We start from the raw sequence: 7,653 nt of genomic DNA on the forward strand, positions 1-7,653 counted from the left end.
GGGGTACATGTGCAGATCATGCAGGATTGCATGGTACTTACATGGCAAGGTGGTTTGCTGCCTCCATCCCCCGGTCACTTATATCTGGCATTTCTCCCCATGTTATCCCTCCCAAACCTCCCAACCCCCACTGTCCTTCCCCTGTCCCCCCCAACAAATCCCAGTTTGTGATGCTCCCCTTCCTGTGTCCATGTATTCTCATTGTTCAACACCCGTCTATGAGTGAGAACATGTGGTGTTGGATTTTCTGTTCTTGTGTCTACTGAGAATGATGGTTTCCAGATTCATCCATGTCCCTTTTACCCATTCACTATTTAGAAGTCTGTTGTTTAATTCCAAAGTATTTTGGGATTTTCCAATTATCTTTCTGTTACTGATTTCTGGTTTAATTCCATAGGGTCTGAGAGTATATACTGTATTATTTCCATTCTTTTATATCTGTTAAGGTGTTTTATAATCTAGAATATGTTCTATCTTAGTGTATATTCCATGTGAGCTTTTGAAGAATGTGTGTATCCTACTGGTCTGCCTGAATTTATAATTGTTAAGTAGGTCCAGTTAGTTGATGGTGCTATTTCACTCAACTATAGCCTTACTGATTTTCTGCCTGCTGAGTCTGTCGATTACTGATTGTGTTGAAATATCCAACTATATTAGGAGACATGCCTTTCTCTTTTCAGTTCTTGTACTATGGCCTTCTTTCTTCCTGATAATGTTCCCTTCTGTGAAGTCTACTTTGTCAAAAACATTGTAGCTACTTCAGCTTTCTTTTGATTAGTGTTAATATGATATATCTTTATCATTTGAATTTTAATCTACCTGATTATTTAAAGTGAGTTTCTTGTAGACTGTACATGGTTGGGTCTTGTTTTATTACGCCCTCTGGCAGGCTCTCTCTTTTAATTAGTATATTTAGATAATTCATATGCAAAATGATGATTGATATATTTGGATTCATATCTATTATGTTTTTAATTGTTTCCTATTTACTATGTTCTGCATTTCATTTTTGTCTTTTACCTTTTTTCTGTACTTTCTGGTTTTATTTGAGCATTTTATTTAAATGTATTTTATGTAATGTCATTCCTGCTTTTTAGAAGACTTTTTTCAGCGGTTACTCTGGAGTTTGCAGTATACATTTACAGCTAATTTAAGTCCACTCTCAAAAAATATTATACCATTTCATGGATAGTGTAGATACCTTATAGTAGAGTACTCCAAATTCTTCCCTCTCATTCTTTACTGCAACATGGTCATCCATTTCACTTATCCATCAACTGTATAAATGAATACATTATTGCTATAATTATTTCAATCAAATCTATTAGGTTAATTAAAATCAGTGCTGTTAGAAATATTACCTTACCTTTATTTATCCTTTCTAAAATGCTCTTCTCTTCAGTAAGTCTGAATCTCTATCATTATACTTGTCTCTTAAATAGTTTCTAACATTTCTTGCAAGGCAGGTTCTTTGGTGACAAATTCTATCAATTTTTGTTTTTTTCTGAGAAAGTTTTTATTTCTCCTTTATTCCTGATGAATAACTTCCTTGGATGCATAATTCTAGGCCTAGTTTGTAGCTTCTGCTTTCAAGGCTAAATATTTCTATCCAACTTCTTCTTGCTTGTGTGCTTTCTAAAGAGATATCCAAATGTAATTCTTATTTTTATTACTCTATAAGTAAAGTTTCTCTTCCCTCTAGTTTATTTCAAGACTTTTCTTTGTCTTTGCTGTCTGCAATTTGAATACACTACAAGAGTATGCTTAAGTTTGGAATTTTTGGTATTTACCTTGCTTGGTGTCCTCTGTGCTTCCTGGGTTTGTGTTTTGGTGTCAGTCACTAATTTTGAAAAATATTCAGCTATTGTTATTTCAAACATTTTTGTTCCTTTTTCTTTTTCTGCTATTCCCATCATGTGTATTTTACACTTGTGTAATTGGATATTCTGCTGTTTTTTAAAATTATCTTTCCCATTTTTCAGTTTGGGAATATATATTGACATATCTTCAAGCTTACTGATTCTTTTCCTTGACTATGTTCAGTCTGCCAATAAGCCCATTAAAGGCATTTTTTATTTATATGCAGTGCTTTTGGTTTGTATTTCCTCTTCATTTTTTTTCTTAGAGTTTCCATCTCTCTGCTTGTATAAGCTATTTATTCTTGCATGTTGTCCATCTTTTCCATTAAAGTCCTTGGCATATAATTCATACTTATTTTTTTAATCCCAAAATATCTGATAATTCCAAAACCTTTGTTGTAGCCAACTCTGGTTCTGATGCTTGCTTTGTATCTTCCATCTCATTGTATTTTTTTATTCTCTTACAATAACTTACAATTTTTTGTTCAAAGCCAGACATAATATAGATGGGTCTTTAATGTGAAGTCTTGCATTTATCTGGCTAAAAGGTAGGTTGTGTTTACTATTCGCTATTGCTGTGATATCAGAAGTTCAAATTTCCAGTACTGTCCTTGTATTTTGTCTGCTTTTTGTCTTTGGTTTCTCTAGAAACTCCTTCAATAATGTCAGAAGCTTGCAATTTGTTCAGCTGTCATTCCTCTTCTTACACAGGAGCCTTATTGATGAGGTTAAATTCATAGAAAGAGAAACTAGATTGGTATTGCCAGGTTCTGGGGTGAGAGTGATGAGGAGTGATGGCTAATGAGGAATAGACTTTCTGGGAGGTGATTAAAATGTCCTGAAATTAGATAGTAGTTATTGCACAACTCTGTGAATGTACTAATAATCAGTGAATTGCATACTTTAAGAGGATAAAAATTTTTTTGGTATGTGAATTATATCTCAGCAAAGCTGGTACATAAGAAAGCAAAACAGATGAACACATTAGATTGGTGGTGCAGAAAATTCAGAATTTTTATATAATGTGTACTTTGGGGAAGTTGAATGTCCTAAATTGCAAAGCTTTAGGGAATCATTGAAAATTACATTACCAAAAATATTTCAAGCTAAGTAAAAACTTAAGGAAAAATTAGCTGCATGGTGTAATTTCAATTTTATAAAATAAGATAAAATGTTTTTATCTCTGTGTGTATATATTTCCAAATCTAGCTTTAAAATTAAATATTTTAAAATGAAAATAGCATAAGAAAATTCACATTAATGTCAACAGTATTTATGAATATTAATATTATGGGTGATGGTATTCTAGCATTTTTCCTTACAGATGTAAAAACTTCAAATTCTATGAGTATGCATTACTTTTGCAATCATAAAAATATATCACTAAGAGATAGATTATATTTTTAGTTTTGATTCTTAAATACATGGTATACAATGTGAGGTGAGGCTCCAGTATAGAGTTAAATATTTGAATAATAACAATAATAACTTATTAATCAACACCTATCAACAAGTTCTCACTCTCCTTATTTCATTCATTGGTTTTGCCAATGTTGTGGTTATGTTCAAGCAAATGGACACAGTGACATATGCAAATGAACACAATGGCACTGCTCAGTCTGCCTTGTGAAAAGCCATTTTAAGATGAGGATTCAGCAATGTACTGTACGGCAAGCCAAGGCTATTCATAGCACACCCTTGGAACTAAACCTAATTGTATCATCATTATGAAGTAATCTTTACAGAGTTCTGTAAAATGCATTCTATAATTGTAAAAATTGCATTTGCAAATGCCCCGTTAGTAACTAACCACAAGATAGAGGCAGTAGGGAAAAATTTAATTTAAGAAAATAGAATAGAGTTGAAAATTTATGGGAAGTTCTGAATAAAGTTCATAATTTTACCTGTCACTCATAATGATTACTCAAAAACCAGAACAGGAAGAAACTGGACTTATTAAAAGAAGCATTAAATAAAGCACTAAACAATGTAGACTGGCAAACTACTGTATCTAGAAGGCTTCTTCCCCTGTGGACCCATAAAATACTAAAAAATGTTGATGATATAAACTTAAGAAACAAAATATCCCACCTGGAGCAGTTTTCTCAAAAGTTATTTAGTCTTTGCTACTCTACTTAAAAGCAGTTCGCATTATACTAACAGATCCAAGCATGCAGTTTAGGTTGCATAGCACATGATATCCATGTTGGACCGAAGGCTAAAACATTTTCAAGCAATTGGTTTTTCTGGCTTCCTAGTTTTTGTTTTCTTCAATGACCTAAGTCCTAATGACATACTTTTTCAAAAGTCCAACAGCACTTAGGGTTTGTATTAAAATTTTATTATATTTTATTATATACGTTCTCTTTAATTAAATCAAGATGTGCTTATTTGAAAGTTCCTCCAAGGAAAAAATTGTGTGTGTTTCTTTTTTTAAATATATTTTTTTTCCCAAGGATTCAGGACTGTGTGGGGCAATGCTTAAGAGATACATAATCTTATTTTATTGTGTTAAGCTCTTATCTAAAAAGCCTCAGTTTTAGTGAACTCACATTCAGAACTTCCTTCCATTACCTATGCATTTAAGCAATACCATAACATGTCACCACATAGTATCTTCTCTGTGTTCATGTATACAACCATCCACCTATTCAACAATCAATATCTATACTGGCTTTTTTTTTTCTCTTTTGTCAGGCTTTGGGATACTTTTCTTTCTTTTTTTTTAAATTCTTTTGAGGCAGAGTCACACTCCGTTGCCCAGGCTGGACTGCAGTGGCCGATCTCAGCTCATTACAACCTCTGCCTCCCAGGTTCAAGCAATTCTCCTGCCTCGGCCTCCTGAGTAGCTGGGATTACAGGTGTGTGCCACCATGCCCGGCTGATTTTTGTATTTTTAGTAGAGATGGGTTTCACTGTCTTGGTCAGGCTGCCCTCAAACTTCTAACCTTGTGATCTGCCTGCCTCTGCCTCCCAAAGTTCTGGGATTACAGATGTGACCCATGGCACCCAGCCTGGGATACTTTTCTTTAAAGGTCCAGAAATTAATCATTTTAGGCTTTCTGGCCCATAGCATCTCTGTAGCAATTACTTGACTCTCCCATTATAGCACAAAAGCAGCCAAAACAATTTGTAAGCAAATAAGTTTGGCTGGGTTCCAATAAAACTTTATTTATGAAACCCAGGCTGGATTTGGTCCTGGGTTAGAGTTTGCAGATTCATGGTCTAGTCCACTTTCTTTCTCACTTACCAATTTACTAGGTCTGTGTTTGAATCAGCAAGAGACAGAATATTCTGAATATGATGCTACATTATCGCTGATAAATTGTTAGTAACATTAATGACATTCTCAGCCTGGTTTTAAAAAACTTCCTCCTGTGTTCCAACATTCCTAAATATCTGCTACTTCAACTACATTTGCTTGTTCCCCAGAGTTCATAGATACCTGGAGTCTTCCCAGCACATTATATTTATCTACACTCCATTCAGTTGTTACTAAGCTGCCCTTGTTTATTTATTCAAGAACCACTTCCCCTATTACACTTACAAAAGCTACTCTCCCTGACCACTTATCAGGAAGTGATTTAGCTGTGGTTATTTGTATAATTTTTTTAACCATCTATCATTGCCTTTATATTTTACATCTCACTTTTTGTTAAGCAAATTTTTATTTAAATCCTCATATTAATTTTTGTTTATAATGTTATGTTACTAATTACAATAAAATTTCTTGAAGAAAAGAAGTGTCTAACACTTATAAAACTTCCCCATTGCAGCTTTGCACAGTGTCAGCTTCGTAGCCAATGAGGTTTATCTGAGGCATGATTATTGCTAATTGAAAACTTTTCCCAATACCCTGCTGTGACGACTTGCAATACAGTAAGCATTGGCAATTCTTGACAGTCTCTATGGAGACTGAATTAAAAAAATAAAACAAAACTTCCCCATTGCATCTAGCATGGTAATTAACAAATAATTGAGGCTCATCACTATTTGACTTAGTGTCTATTGTTCTGAAGAAACAACTCTTCTCAATAGCATATTCATTGAAGCGTCTCAACGTGACACAATTTAGATTGCAATTGATGGTTGGTAAAGTTTTTCTTTCTCAGAGGAAATAAAATTTTCTTGGGACATATGAATAATTTTTCATAAAATTGGTAATTTTAAAGCATATTATTCATTTTCTGATTGCCCTAAAGTGTGTTCAGTACTGCACATGTAAAATAAATTTTATTTATTGCCATCACAATTAGAAACAGTTGATACAATTTTCACAGTATTTGACCTTGCTACTAGAAATTTATCAAAATAACTGATATTCAGAAGCTTATAAAATGTGATCTAAAATAACAGGTTAAAACAATGTATAGGTAAAAATTCACCTACAGCTCTTTTTCACTGGTTAATGTTTTTTTTTTTGTTTGTTTATTTTTGGTTGAATGGAGAATGCTTTATTACCCTTTATTCCCCTTAAGCAATGCTTAACTTGTTTTTTGTGAGATTATTTTTCTGTACTTTTACTTTTAGAGCATATATTGTGAATACAGACTTTGTTGTAAATTCTTATTGCTGGCTAGCATAGCAAAAGTCAGCCACATTTTATATTTTCTGTAAATAGCAGTTTAAATTGACTTGCTCTCTAAGTAGTTCATAAATTATTGATAGAAATGAGACCTTTGAAAAACGTAGATGTGATGGTTAATTTTATGTGTCAACTTGACTGGTCCATGGGGTGCCCAGATATTTCATTAAGCATTATTCTGTGTGTGTCTATGAGGGTGTTTCTGGATGAGATTAACATTTGCATCAGTAGACAGAGTAGAGCGGAGGGCCCTCCCGAGTGTAGGTGATCCTCATCCAATCTATTGAAAACCTGAATAGAAAAAAGTCTGAGTAAGACAGAGTTTTCTCTCTTTTCATTTGCCTTTGAGCTGGGGTGTCAGTCTTCTCTTGGCTTTGGTCTTTGACACAGACTGGAACTTATACCCTCAGCTCTCCTGCTTCCCAGGAATCTGGACTCTGGACTCAGACAGGGATTATTCCATTACCTCTCCTGGGTCTCCAGCTGTCAACTGCTACCTGTTAGGACTCCTTACCTCCCCAAATCACATGGAACAGAATCCTTAGAATAAATATCTATGTATAATTATAAATAAATAGATTTTTAACTTGGCTTAGGCTAACTCTTTGTCTAAGACCCCATTCTGGGGCCCTCAGGTGCTATCCCTACAGGCTGTTCGGTGGTTGCTTTACACGTTTCCAAATTCATCTGTATCTCGGTCTTTGCACACACATGATTTATGTAGGTTTTTCTTCAAATATATAGGGAGCAGCTGGAAGACAAGGTTGATATTATTTTCATCTTGCCTGGTACAGTTCCTGACATTTAGTAATGATTCTGTAGAGTATACTAAGCTCATATATGTACCTATGAAAATATGTAGAAATTAAACTTGCCTTAATCTTCATACTCTCTTCCAATTTTACTTGCATGTTTCTAAAAACTAAATCTATATTCAAAGGACTAATAGAAGCAGGTAATTACACAGTAATCATTCTCTAAAAGATAAATACTCTTTCAAAGTCAAGTTAAAATTACTAATAACCTTATTATTTTGAATAAGCATTAATTAGAAGATATCTTTTTCTGAACTCTAGTATCTATGCTAAAAATTCGATGTGTAAATGTTATCTTCCTCTATTCATGACCCTATTTTAATATTCATACCTCCTTTTGTAGTAGATACAATTTCTATATGAAAGTTATGGGTTTTGGAAATACTTAAATGAT

The 7,653-nt window shown here is 33.7% G+C and overlaps 1 non-coding gene across 1 annotated transcript; it reads left to right on the forward strand.

Annotated features, from left to right (window-relative positions):
• Positions 1-5,633: 5,633 nt before the first annotated feature.
• Positions 5,634-5,774, forward strand: LOC119471991. The gene has a single exon (XR_005201088.1). It is a non-coding gene; the product is annotated as a U4 spliceosomal RNA (small nuclear RNA).
• Positions 5,775-7,653: the final 1,879 nt, after the last annotated feature.

This window comes from Cebus imitator, unplaced genomic scaffold (assembly GCF_001604975.1).
Source record: "Cebus imitator isolate Cc_AM_T3 unplaced genomic scaffold, Cebus_imitator-1.0 Scaffold80, whole genome shotgun sequence".
NCBI lineage: Eukaryota > Metazoa > Chordata > Mammalia > Primates > Cebidae > Cebus > Cebus imitator.